Below are 15,471 nucleotides of genomic sequence, written 5' to 3'. Positions count from 1 at the left end.
GACTAAGAATGTGTTGTTGTTATACCATGGAAAATCTCTTGTAGAAGTGCCAATGTTCATTCATGGCCAGAGAAAAGTCAAATTATGTTAGTAAAGAGAGTAGTGAATTAATTATCACCACAATAAATGGCATTAAATGTGTACAGAGGACAATTAATTTGAACTCATTTCCGTTCACCAAAGATTTCTTCAGAGCGCATCTTGGTCGAGAGTTGGAGAAAGATGTGGTAATGTATTTTGTAGTGACTTGGGTGAGTTTAATTGACGAGAATGGGACTTGGTGAATGAAGGCATTTGATCATCATGCGTCCATGTGTTTGAGACACATCATCTTCATTGACTATCACAAAAATTTCTCCACTTGATACACAAATCGAATGTGGGTGGATTGTTTGCTTATGATGACCACCACACTTCATTGACTTTAATCACCAATCAGTAGGTGGATTGGAGATATACTAACTTCACTTTGAAATAGTAGAGTGCAGTTTGTGGGGCCTCCACCAAGAAAAATGATTAAGGAAATGAAACTGAAGCAGAAAATTCCCAAGTAGCAAAAACTAGTAAATTTTTGGTAAGTTTGATGTATTAATTACCCAGCGAGCACTAAATAACAACCGATATCAATTCAGCTGAAAATATCAGGGGCCTCTCGAGATTTCATTTTTCCATACGTTTTTGCATAGAGGCACTGAAGACTATTGGCAAGTTTTTTTCTGAAGAGAATTGACTTATCAGTCTAATATATTTCGAAATCGTGCGTTAAAAACTATCTAAAAATACATATTTCATAATGTTCGCCGAAATAATACAAAAACTACGAAGAAATTTGTTCAAGTCGCGGTGCAATATCTGCAAAAATTTTACAAGGAAAAGTGAAAAATAGCTTCACTTTTTATTAGGCTTGATGGGCCCCTGGAAAATATATATATTTGCAGCTGAATTCAGCGCGAGGCAGTACCATTTTCATATATATTTGATGAGCACTTTGTGTTCGAGAACTGCTAATCGGCCAGCATATATTTGCTGATCCACTCAGCAAAAATATGCTAAATAGGTGTGATTAGAAGGAATCACACCTAAAATGCTCTTAGCTGCAATTATCTAACTGTTCGTGCTGGGTAGTCATATTTTAAAACCTTGAATCATATAACGAAAAGTGGGAAACAGTCAAGAAAATTGTTAGACTTCCTAAGGGAGAACCTCCCAAAGACTTATCTTTTAAGTATTGGTATTGGCGATGTTGGATGAGCCAAACATCAGTCGCATCTACAAAGTTAAAAAATGTGTAAAATTTTACTACTATAATATAGTGCAAAATCAACCATTTTAGTTCTTTAATTTAAAAATGTTTAAAAAATGCACAATAATTTGGTAATTTATTGTCATCATCATCATCATCAAATTAGCGCTACAGTCCATTTAGGACCTTGGCCTCACTCACAACCCGCCTCCACTCCGTCCGGTCTCCCGTCAACTTCTTCAGATAATTTATTGTCACGTGATTGAAAATTACCACTATTATAGTTGAAAAATTTTTAACAACGTTGTTTAATTTGAAAATGTGTAAGATTTTAATATTGAAATAATGTGAAATCGGATAAATTAATTATTTAATTGCGATCTGTGTAAAATTTCTTACTATTATAGTCATAAAAAATTTTCAACAATGTTTTGTGATTTAAAATTCTTGAAAAATTATAAAAATTACCACTATTATAGTATGATTACAGTTTTTCACATTATTATAGTGTGAAAAAATACACAACTTTATGGTATTTTTTGTCACATGATCAAAAATTACCACTATTATAGTTTGGTCATAATTTTTCGTACTATTATAGTGTGAAGCCTTGTGTATTTCAACCAAAGTCATTGAATTTTTAAACAAAAGTTGTGTAAAAATTGTTGAACTTCCATTTAAGATATATACTTCAGACGAGATGCTTTCCATTGGGCAAAAGTCATATAGAACATCAAATATTTATATGTATAAAAAGTATATCGTGAAGATCCAATCATCAGATGTAATTATCTCGCATTAAGAAGGATCTCGAGTACAGGAAAAAACATTACAAATGTTTAAAGAGGCAAAAAAGACTAAAATAAACGAAATGAAGTGAAAATTAAAAAAATTTTGAGTTTACACACAAAAGTTCAACTATTTTTAAATTCAACAATTCCAAATTCAACAACTTGAAATGACTGAAAAATGACTGGTTTTTGGTGTACAAAATTACTCCTATTTGGAATCTAAAAAATTAGTCGTATTTTAGTCCGAGCATTGTCCAAATTGTACCATTGTCCAACTTGTACTACTTTACCCTATATTTGTTATTTTACGGTTCTAAAATTTACTCTTCCATGCAGTAAAAAAAGCGACTCCAAACGACGCGGCGGTATTTTTCGTGCGAAAAATGACGCGCCAAAAACAGTGCATTTGGCGTCCCTCTCTTTCGTATGGGTACGAAATCGGCGTACGTACTTTGAATGAACACGTCAAGTGCTAGACACTTTTCTCAACAATTCTTCACATTTTCTTTCGTTTTCTACTATACGTTCTACATAAATTTCTCTATTTCTTTCAACGGTAATCATCTTTAAAATTGCTATTTGTGTAATTAATATGTCAAGAAAAGTCGGTGAGACCAATGCTACCAATAATACAATCGGTTTTCCAGCGAATTACAATAGAACCCCGCTATAGGCTACAATTTATCGATCGTTGATTTCAAAACACTGATTTTAAGTTAGGTTATGTTTTTTAGTACGCGACATGAAATGTTGTCATAATTATTTCAATATTTTTGGCAAATTTAATTGAGTAGTTGTGATAATTGTGATCCATAATGAAGAGAGCGAGGACAAGTACCACAATCGCAAAGAAAGTGGAAGCCATCGAGCAATTTCAATACTAAAAGTCGTTGATAATTTTAAAAAATGACATGGACTATAGTGCGACCCAAGTGTCAAATCTGGAACCAAATGAACTATAGCGAGGCTCCACTGTATTGTTGTTTAACCCTTTAAGGACGAGATGATTAAAAATTGATGGTAAAAAAACATTACTTTTTCTGACTTCTTATAGAGCAATATAATTTTAGAAGGCCGTAGAAAAAAATTGTGACACCAGTGTCCCATCGTCCTTAAAGTTTTAAAATTCGCAGGTAAGCCTGTCACAAATACGCGAAAAAAACACTATTGAAGAGGAAATAGTTCCCTAAGATTACCAGATTATAATAAATGGTCACCATAACGTAAAAACGGAATGAAATTTTAGTCCTTCTGTTGACGTAGCATAGGGTGAGTGTGCCAAAATTCGGCGTAGTCGCATGCAAGCGCCAAAGTCTCAAGTTTGATATGTAGTTTTTTTTAATATAAATTGAATTTTTTATTCCTTCTTCTTAAAGAGTGTTGCTTGGAACCTTGTAGACAGTTAATCGTCTGTATTTTCTCTAAAATCATTCTTAATATCTTTTAAAATGAATAAAAATGTATACATAGCTTTGGTGGCCTATTTCGGCCACCTTCATTCTCATAGTTCCTTACCCTTCGGGAATTTTTTCAATGTTTTTTTTTCACATCTCGTTTATCGAAGTTACATTTTTTGTTGTTTTTTTTTTTTTTTTTGACTTGTATAATCTCTAGAGTATGTAAGAACTAAAAATTCATGGAAATACGAGGAATTAAAAAAGGTGTCCGGATTTGCAAGCTGGCCGGAACTTGGTACCTGTGACTGGAATTTGGAATCTGTGCCTCTAATCATACAGTGCTACTTGGGTTGTGATTGTGTTCACAACTTCAATTAAAAATTTAGAAAACTCCGTTTTTGATAAACTTTTTACGAATTTGACTACAATTAAATATCTCTGTCAAGCTTTAAAATTATCAGCCCTATTTTGAGTTATTTTATATCGACCGATCGATATCAAATACTGCACATTATGCCCATAGAACTTTATTAAAAATTAAAAAAAAATTCTTTCTCAACTTGCAAATGCCTTTTCAAAGTGTGGGACTTGACAGCAATAACACACGGTATTCAGTGAAATACCCAAGAGTTTATTGTGCTGCTCAGTGAATTGCAGGGAAAATGGAAGGAGTTTAATAAAATAAATTTCACAAGCTCGCTTTTAATTTAAGTTTCCAACAATGCATACGCTACATCAACAATCTAAAATGCAACTTAACTCAAATGATGGCACACAAAAGGAGTTAGCGAACAGATTATCCAATTTAGACGGTGCTGATATGTGAGAGATGGACAAACAAATGTATTTATTTTAATAAAACAAAGCCTCACCCTCGAAAAAAGACATCAACTCACATTTTTAACTCCAAACAACTTGAGCATAAGAAAAAACCGCACTTTTGCATGAAATTACTCCAAGGATGACATAAAAAATTGCGACTTGTGTTATTGGGGGAAGAGAAGAGGTCATCTGGGCAAAAATTGTGAGTTGTTATAAAAAGACAAAAAAAAGATACGCCCGACAATTTGTGACGGAGATGGCAAAGAAAAAAACAGGGAGAAGATTTCAAGCAGTGGCATCCTCATTTCAAAACCCATCCCAATTGACCTCTTATCCGGCAAAATTAATTCATCTGATTGCTTCAAAAACTATGCCACCCAAGCCCAATCTAAGAAAAAAACCACGGGAAGCTAATTACTCCTTTTCATTCTTCAAAAAACTTGTTGACCCAATTTTTTAATTTCACACCGATATAATCACTTAAAGAGGGGCCATTATGAAATGATTAAAAATTAATTTTAATTCTATGTTTTGTTGTTCTATGGGTATCTTCTCATATTCAATTGCCTCACAATAAGTCAGAGGCATCACAATAGTGGAGAAGCCACATCATTGAGAAGAAAAGATGACACAGTCAAAACCACTTCAAGTCAATCTCCGGCAATTGAATATTACACAAAATTTACAGGCACGATCAACCGACCAATTCCATCCATAAGTATGAGAGTGTGTCTTCATTGTTGCCGTATGTATTTATAAAGAAGCGCGCAGATGTCGAATTCAATTGAGTACAATAATCAAAACTAAGAAGAGTATTGCTGAGAGTCATCGAAAGACATTCTCCCAAGAGACGTACATCGGAAAAGAAGCAGGAGGGAAAAAAAGAACGTACACCAAAAGGATACTCAAGAGTCAAGAGGCCGTAGCAAATTTGTTGTGGGAACTTCTGGGGCAAGGAATTTCAATGCCAATACTGGGATTAGCTGAGAATCAATTAGCAATGGAGCAAAGGCCTAATAGGTCAGAATCACATCTCATTGTGTTTGCAGTCAACAAGTAAGATTCGCTGAAAGATTGCATGAAGAACTAGAGTTTTCTAATATCGGTTTTGGGGATCTCAGTGGCGCAATAGGCAAGACCGTTGAGTTTTGAGCGAATGAGATCTCATGGTTCGACTCTCAGTGAGTTCGAATCCCGCCCGGTGCAAGCAACTCAATGTCTAGAAAAAGACATTTTTACTGTGTTATCACACTTGCACATTAAAATTTTAATATGATTCACATTAATTGTCGCTGGTGAGAGTCCAAATGTGTAATTTGTGTGTTTGAATCATTTTATATTCAAAATTTGATCTATTTGTTGATAAAAAGGTAGACTTGGCCCGCAAAATTTGATATAAATTGATTTATAGCATTAATGCGAAAAATTAATGCGATTTTCTCATTAATTTTTTAATGTGAAAAATATTTATACTTTAGGTAAATTTAAACTTTTTTTTGCAGGCCAAATCCAAAGACACAAATAACATATTTGGACGCTCACAAGCGACAATTAATGTGAATCAAATTAAAATTTTAATGTGCAAGTGTGATAACGCCGTTACTGTGATATAATGTACTAAAATGCACCGCATTTGCCCCAAAAACTCCGAGGGCACGGAAGGAGCATCAGCATCCACATCACGGGAAAGGCGCTCCTAGGCGGTCTACAAAGGACTTAGCACATTCTTCCAATATGGGATGTACAACTTTGCAGCATGCTTATACAGTGGCGGCCATAATAATAGAATCAGCTCCGCAAAGGCCACTATTTTACCATGAGCATTTTTGTTTATTCCAATTCGTTGAAATAATTTGGACATAGAAATGTTCAAATAATTACCTTACGTCAAATAAATGTTGTTTTGGCCGCTAGAGGTCTCTGTTTTTCACACAATACATCAATAGTGAAATTTGGTTTGAACAACGCAATATTACCACTTTTATTTAAATTAGAATGTGATCTATAAATCGCATAAATCGAGCCTTATTTAGAAACCATAAATGACAGTTTTCCATTTTTTTTCTTTTCGCCAAACTTAATTTCACTATTGACGTATTCTGTGTAAAATAGAGACCCCTAGCGGTCAAAACAACCCTTATTCTACGATTCTAATAGTTAGAAGATTTCTACAGCAGAATTATATCAAGAAATTGGGAAAAAATACAAAAGTTAAAAAAATATAAGCTTTGCAAAGTGATTCTATTATTTTGGCCGCCACTGTGCATTATAAAAAATATTTCCCAAATCCCGACACGGATTAATAATAAATAAGCATTTGGAACGCCTATGTCGATACGGGTATGACGAGCATTATTTTTTCTTAAATCAATGATACTCGGTAATATTATGCTAACATTACAAAAGAAACTTTTTTTAGTCTGACTACTGATAAAAGTAACCTTTATTTAAATCCAATCAATCGACGGCTTTCTTTCATATTCTTCAGTGTTAGGGTAAGTGTACCAAATTTCGGCCAGCTTTCAATTTTGGCCACTTCTTTTGTTTATCAAATTTCCATGAAATTTTAGTTTTTGCATACTCAAGAGATTATAAAAAATGCAAAAAAAAAATAAAAATATCAATTCGATGAACGAGATTATGAGAAAAAAAACTTTGGAAAAATTATGGAAGGGCAAGGAACTATGAGAATCCACGTGTCCGAAATATTGCCCAAAGCCAGGGGCATGGCGTTTCCTACGTTTTCCATATGTTTCTAGCGAGCCGAAAAAACTATTGAGTTTATTAGCTGTTTTCTGTCATTGTAGAATGAATTAGCAAAAAATACTAATAGAAGATTTAAACCAATTTAATATTGAATAGGCAGCCAAAAGGCCCAAATTGGCAACCTACATAGCTTTGGAGATATATCGTGAAATGTGTACGAAAACAGGGAAAAATTTACACTAAAACCGGTCGCATTTTTCAGAGCTAATGTCACTCCCTGCCCAAAGTTATGTCTATATTTTAATTCATTATAAAATGTATTATGAACTACAAGGCTCCACGCAGAGCAACATTCCTCAAAAAGAAGTAACAAAAAATCATTTTGATTCGCTTAATTACTGGCTTCCGTAAATTTGAAAAAATACCTAGAGGACATATTTTCATAGAAAATTTATTCATCTACATCTTTGTAAAACACCGTTTTCTCTGCGAGAAAAGTGAGAAAACGAGAAAAGCGCTTTTCAAGCTATTTTAGAAAAAAAACACACACAAAAGACTGCAAATCGTTTGACCAATGCAAACAATAAGCGGCGAGACATGATAATGACGTTTCTTTTCGCCGTGAGACATCAGAAATTGCTTCGCTATTTTGTTAATGTTTGCTCTATACCTTTTGTTACTTTTTACCCCAAGTGGCCATTTTTAATAAAAGGATTTCTGGAGAAAAGAACTTTTGTGAAATTCTAAAATAGATAGAGGATTCATATTCAAAAAATCCAAATCATTTAGGAAATATTTATCAGTGCATCAGTTTTGGAAAATAAGTAGGTAATAATTGTTATCTTCTGCAAGGAAAATATTTCAAAAATACACAGTAAAAAAATTTACAACCACTACGATTGGTAATTTTTGCACGAGCGCTATGGTTGTAAATTTTGTGTATTGGCAATGTTGTGTATTGGCAAGGTTGTGTATTTTCAATTTTATAAAATGGCTTCCTGTCTATAATTTTGATTGTAGAGCAATTTTGTTCGGTTTATTTGTATTATCTGTGATATGTCTCGCTATTAAACTAAGAAAAAAAAGAAAAAAGAATAAAAAAAGGAAAAAAAAATAAGAGAGTGTCTGAGACTTGAACCCATAATCTTTGCGTTGATGGTCTCGTGTTTTCTGCCTGCGCTACCGACTTGCTTACTTCTCTTCAGCAAATGTCCAAGAGTTGCATCGTCAATTTTTCTAATATACATGACGCTTCCTCTGTTTTCTGTTATTACATAATTATTCCTCATTTTTCACGACTGAGGCACATTTTAAGAACCCAATGAATGATTCCAGAAGACAATTAGGCAGTTAAAAATTCAAAAATTGTCTGAAATCTTAGAAAAATTGCAATAGTAAACAATGAAATTTTGACAGTTCTCACACAAATTTTCCCATACACAAATTTCATTACACAATACATAATTTTACTAGCATTATGTTAGTATCGTACCACCAATATGATAGTAATTTTACAATTTACAACCATAGTGCTTGTGAATTTACACAACTTTTCCCATACACAACTTTATTTCTCACACAATTTTTTACTGTGTAGGGCTAAAAACTTCGATATTTTTTATTTTCTAAATTCCTTGTTCGAATTCTAAGAAACTTACGACATTGAAGAAGGTCTATGGAGGCTATCTATAGAAAAAAAATTGAGCCGCTATCTTTTTTACTTTGGAAGATTTTGAATTTTGAATTTTTCGATTTGTGATTTTTTGCCCCAGTCTCCCCTACTGTCACAGAAATTCTATGTCAATATGTTTTCATGATGCAAAGTTCTATATTGACTTAAAACGCTGTATTTCTAACGCTTTCTATATAGAGGTACTTAAATTGAATTAAAGACTCGTGTCAGGAGGACCTATTGACACCCTACTCTGTACCATTTTAAATACGAAATTTGAACACTTATCCTTATCGAAAAACGTAAGTTAATGAAAAAACTCCATATTACTTACATTTTACTAGATACATTAAATAAATTTCAACGTTGACAAAAGTGTCAATAAGGATTCCCTGTCGAAGAGGTGTATATTCGACCCTACACTGAGAAAAAAGAGAGGCTGCGATTAACTTTTTTTCGTCATTACCTTAACACTTTTTGGGTGTAAAAATATATCAACATTTTTTAATATTAATTTTACACCTTTTAAGGGTAAAATCAATATGAAAGAAGGGTAACTTTAACCCATAATACACCTAAAAAGGGTAATATTTACACCGTTTTCGGATCAATACTGCAGGGTAAAATTAACATTTCCGGAATGTTATTTTAACTTTTTCGGATTTCTCTCAGTGTAGGTAGTCCTATATTTCTACTATGCGTAATACAATGAATCATATTTTTCAATTCCTTATCAGAGATTCAAATTCTCATAAATTCTTATAAAATCCCTCTCCCAGAGAAACTCAAATTCCACCCATTAAGTCAATAATATCGTAATTGTATTATGCGTGACAATTCCTTCTATTGACCACAAGATGAAATTCATTCTAATTTAGTTAAATCGCTCCCTCGTTTCTTGACATTTGCCTCCCAAACACCATCCTCCGTTCTTCAAAATAAAATTTAAAAAAAAAGCAAAGAGAGTGAGTAATTGTATAATATAGGCAACTTAGTGACCATCATAATGGTAGCAAAACACATTTCCAAGAGACAATATTAGTGCGATCCGCGCATTGTATTCGAGTTGTCTCGATGACTTAAATTGAAACCCACGTACTCGGGTTGATTGAGTTAAGGGTCAAGTGGTAAATATTTTGACCTCAGACTGATTATTGGGTGTTATTTTGCTTCATAGTCTATGTCTTTCTCTGCTCAACACATTCATCTCAAATATGACGCTGTGACATAGCCATTCAAATTGGTGCGTAGGTAACAAAAGATGTGAATTTAACTCAATTCATCGTGTTCCAGGCATTTTGGTGTATTTGAGGGAACTTTTATTAATTTAATTATACAAATACTTGACTTCCCAACCAAGTCTTTTTTTCACTCTTTTTCTGGACTTGGACAGAGTCACAGTGATGAAGATAAAATAGAGCAAATAACATCTTCATGAACTTAAACTCATCTCCTGAACCTATATAGAACAGCCACTCAAAACCTGCGTTTTTTTTGACGTGTTGAGAAGTGTGAAATAATTTCATTTTGAAGAAGAAAATCCTAATCACCGTTGAAATGTTTGGATGGAGCATTAAATTTCAATCAAAACTTAAGGATTAGACAACAAGACAGTCTTTGTAACAAAACCGAAATATACCACGAATTTATCTTATATGGGACGCACAGAGTGTTTCAAAAGATTTCTTATTGGAATAATAAAGAATAAGATTTAAAATAAGAATAAAATTGTCTATTGCAGATTTGGCAATGTTGAAGTAAAAATTTTTTTTGGTTTTTTTTCTAGAAAATAGATTCAGGGATTTTTATTTTTTTCGAACATATTTTGGAAGTAGTCTATGCGAACATTTCGCACAAAGACACTAATGATCGAAAAAATTTTCGATATCGAATTTTCGAAGGTAAAATAACTTTGGAGGACTCTATTTCTCAATCGATTTCCTTAAATTTGGTTTTTTTGGAAAGTTGTTGAAATTTCCTACTCGGCTACATCGCAATCGATCGGAAATGAATCGGTAGGGGAGACTGGGGCAAAAAGTCACAAAACGGATATTTTATTTTTTTACAAGCTACTCGAATACACCAGAAATTTCTAATTAGCACAGTTTTATTGGAAATTTACCGCTCTACAACTTTGTGAAAGTAATTTTCCTCTATTTTGTAAGGAAATACGATTATCGAGCCGTTTTCTAAAAGGTAATTTTGTGACCATTCTCAAAAATGCTGGGGCAAATAGTATCAGGCATGGGACATTATCACATTTTGATTCGCTTTATTACGGGATTCCGTAAATTTAAAAAAAAAACCTACTCTGAAAAAAATCGCTTGTCGAAAATTTGTCAAAAGGAGATAACTTTATATGGAAATTTACAAACATCTTGTAAAATCGTGCGCCAACTGGATTTCTTGCCAAAGGGAGATTAATATTAACAAACAAGTTTGTTTTTCCAAAATTTACAAACTTTTGACAAAAGTTTTTGGAAAGGTTAGTCAAAGGTTTGATAATTTCCAATTTAACATCCTTTTGACAAAATCTTGTCATTTTTTTGTGGAATATTTTTAAATTAAGAAATTACACCCCAAAAACAAAAGTTTTGTTAAAATCTTGACAGTGTAGAAAATACAGCTGGTGTAGAAAAAGTAAAAAAATATTGTTTTCAACTTTAAAAAACAGTCTTTATTTCAAATATTTGATATAGTTATTATAATAATATTGAAACATTTCAAAATCAGTACATTCTTGCAGGCTAAGGATTTGAACATTATATTTTCTGCAAGATAATGAATTAAAATGGGAATCAAATACACAGCTTAGTTTTTTTTGTTCTGATGTAAACTTCATTTTGATTAATTAGAAAGTTTTGTACTTCATAATATTTGCTTTAGCTTAATCACATTTCCGTTTGAAATTATTGTATTCTTAAAACTAAGATCACTGAACAGAAAATTTTTGCAATTGCATCATTTTTATCTATATTTTTTCTAATTTGTAAAATTTGCTGGAGCATAAATTTTAGAAAAGAAATTATATACTCTTAACAAGAAAATATTTTAAAGTTTATTTTCAATCTTTATTCTCACCTTTTTTCGTGTGGAAAGATTTTCTCGATGTCCTCTGCAATAATCTGCATCGATTTGCAGGACAGAGTTACATGAGTTTCCTCCGCGTGATCCAGGATAATATCAACGAGTGCATTACGATGCCTCTTTTCGAAGTGATCCAAATTTTTTGATGTCTCAATCAATTTCTTTCCGTGCGGGGTATTCAAGACCTCTGTCAGCTCGATTATTTCCCACTTCTGGCGTCTCTTAGAGGTGGTTGGTGGATTGCAGATGGGCAGATTTGAAGATTCGGATGGTGGATAGTGTTCCTTCATCCACCTCTGCCACTGTATTCGAAAGAGCACCTTTACCGCGCCAGCAGGAAGAATTTCATCAATGTCACCCAAGGTTAGATGACTCAGAAATGACAAATTCACTCCTTTTTCTGCAAAAAAAAGAAGGATAAATTTCTCCGCTAATAGAGAAAAAATATCTTTATAACGCGGAATTAGCAAAAAACAAAAAAAAAACAGGAAAATTGTAGTTCCCGGACTACAATTTTTTTTGTAAATCTTTAACACGCCAATCTTAAGATTTTTCTTGATTACCAAAGCAAAGAAGTTGGAAAAAATGTTTTGCAATAATTTGAGGAAAATAATTAAATTTTAATTGATTAATGTTGGAAGGATTACAAAGAAACTGATTTGTCGTGACCAATTAAATGTGGCAAAGTGAGGTTAAGTGTTCATGATTCTCATTTATTTGAATTTCACTTACCATGTAAATACTGATAAGCTTCTGGAATTTCTCGTTCTTCACACCAGTCTTTTAGAAGATCCTAAACTAGATTTTCACCACTTTCACTGTCCATTTCTTAATTTTTCACAACTTTTTCCAGGAACTTCAAAAAACACATGCGATAGCGTAATAGAAGTGACATTTGCATAAACGGTGCTGCCATCTTCTGATTATCACCCAATAAGCAAAATATCTTGTCAAAAGTTTGTTAATTGGGTTTGTGTTTAAAAAATACATCCCATCTTGCTACTTTTTTGCAAATATTTGTTGAAAGTTTGTCAAAATAACAAAAAAACAAACCAAAAATCACCATTCGACAAGATTTTTTGGTATTTCGGATTTTACTCCCAAAATTGAACTCCTTTTAGCAAACTTTTGCAAATTTTTAAGAACTTTTTTTTTCAGAGTAGATAACATATTTTCATAGGAAATTTATTCCACTACACCTTTGTAAAACACTGTTTTCTCTGCGAGAAAAGTGAGAAAACGAGAAAAGCGCTTTTCAAGCTATTTTAGAAAAAAAAACACACAAAGGCTGCAAATCGTTTGACCAATGCAAACAACAAGCGGCGAAATATGGCATTGACGTTTTTTTTGCCGTGAGATATCATAAATTGCTTCAGTTTTTCTTACTTTTTGCTCCATACCTTTTGTTACTTTTTACCCCAAGTGGTAATTTTTAATAAAAGGAATTTCTGGAGATAAGAATCTTTGTAAAATTCTAAAATAGATAGCGGTTTCGTATTCAAAGAATCCAAATTATTTAGAAAATATTCACCAGTGCATCAATTTTGGAAAATAAGCAGGTAATAATTGATATATTATTAAAAGAAAATATTTCAAAAGGACTAAAATTTTGATATTTTTTATTTTCTAAATTCCTTGTCCGAGTTCTAAGAAACATATAACATCGAAGAAGGTCTATTTTGAAATTTTTGATTTGTGACTTTTTGCCCCAGTCTCCCCTATAGTACCTGTAAATGACCTAATTTGTCTGAAAACTTTTATATATATATTTTTTTAAATTTAGAACAGAGAGAGAAGAGAGATATCCACTTCCAGTCTTAAGCGACCCCCACCCCATCTCTAGGGGAACCTTTCCAACCTGTTCTCTTCACCTCCTCCACCACCATCAAAACCATGTTTTCGGGTTCTTCTCGAAAACCGCTCCATCATTTTTTTTTTAATTTTAGGATCCGTTTTAGAGATTGTTCATGCGAACATTTTCTAAATGTTATTACTGAAATTCGACAAAAAATATTTTCAACATCGGATTTTCGTACGTCAAATGTAAATCACTTTGAATAGAGTTATTCTTTCCGTACAGAAGTAGATCTTGAAAAATTCTAAAATCTATTTGAAGATCCAAAAAAGAGACTTTCTTACTTCTTAATACTTTCGCAAGGTGGCGGAAGTTACATCATGTTCGAATTTCGAAGTGCTCAAGTGTCAAAATGTGACGGTCTTCTCATTGTTGTGAGGAAAATAACAGAACAACGACGTTGGCTGTTCTTCTCCCAGTATTTAATCACTCCATAATCACTGAGTAACTTTTTTGCCAGCTTTTTAGTGTGATATTTGATAAAATTTTTCCCACCTTGTTCGAAAATTTAGTATGAAAATTTGAAATTGACTTTGAATTGTTCGAACTTTAACGGCTTTTTGTGCAAATAGAGTTCCATTTACCTTTTAGCCAAGACACTATTGGAGAATCAAAATCTGATTCTGTTTGAGCTCATTCACAACACAACACAAGATTTCCTTAAATTTGGAAAATAAACGGAAAGTAAAACACATGTAAAGCTGGAACGCTTTACTATCCTTTTTTACAAATATTATGCAGCTTCATAAACCTATTTTTTTTCTTAATGTAACAAAAAAGCAACTTGGAAAATTCAAATATAAATTCTATTTTCGAATTTATTTTCGTGCATTTTTTTTGTTCAATTATTCACATACGCCGCACCATTTTTTGAAAAAGCTTCTTTATTTCATAAATGATTCTATGCAAAATATGACGTATCCATCCATTTAAAATATCCAAATGCAATTTAAAGCACATGGTCACATTTTGGCTTTCACGGAAATAATAAAATAAATTTTACTAATGACTTCTGATGTTCATACGTTTCTAGAACGTCCAATTCATCTAAAAAACAAACATTTGATCAATAGAATTTTAAGTAATATGAAGTAATTCAATCATAAGTGGTAAGTTTTAAATGTAATACTTTTAATACAAATCGATTTTTTTGTTACTGTTTACTATTTTTTCAGAAGTGTTTGGGATCTCTTAAGAGTAGTTTATCACACTTTTTTCTTAAAATTATTAATATGTTTAAAATTAAATAAAACATAGATAATGCTATGTGTGTTATATCGGACACCAAGGTTTCCGAAGTACCTTACTTTCGGGGACTCTTCCAAGGATTTTTCTATGCCATCTCGTTCGTTAAGGCGATGCTTTTTGTTTAAAAATTGGAAAAGAAATTAAAGAGGGAGGAAATTATTATTGTTATTAATATTATTATTAATATCTTATATATTTTTCTCTCGTTTCGCTCTTATTCTTGCGGTGTGGGTTTATTCATATTATATTTACTTTTTTTCCTGTTTTCTAAACTTTAATCTTACAGTTTAATTTTTTACCTAACATAGTACTGAACTCAGTAGCGACAACACAAAATTACTTAAATTTTAAGTTCGCTACTTATCCCTCGAGGTCCGGTATTAAATTTTGCATAACGTTGTTTAGGGAATGTTGTTATGTCATATATCAAGAATTATAACTATTTATCCTATGAATGATTGGCATATACAACCTGTGAAGGAGTTTTCCATCGTTTTCACTCCGCAGGTTGGTCATCAACGCTAAGACGGCGGTGGCCGCATAAACGCAAAACATATAATTACTTGAAAAGGACTCGAGTGTAAGCACAATAAATAAAAATAAATAAATAAAATTACGAGAAACAAGTAGAGTCCGATATTAAAAGCTGT

This window comes from Phlebotomus papatasi, chromosome 3 (assembly GCF_024763615.1).
Source record: "Phlebotomus papatasi isolate M1 chromosome 3, Ppap_2.1, whole genome shotgun sequence".
Lineage (NCBI taxonomy): Eukaryota > Metazoa > Arthropoda > Insecta > Diptera > Psychodidae > Phlebotomus > Phlebotomus papatasi.
Note: the sequence above shows the minus strand (reverse complement) of the source record.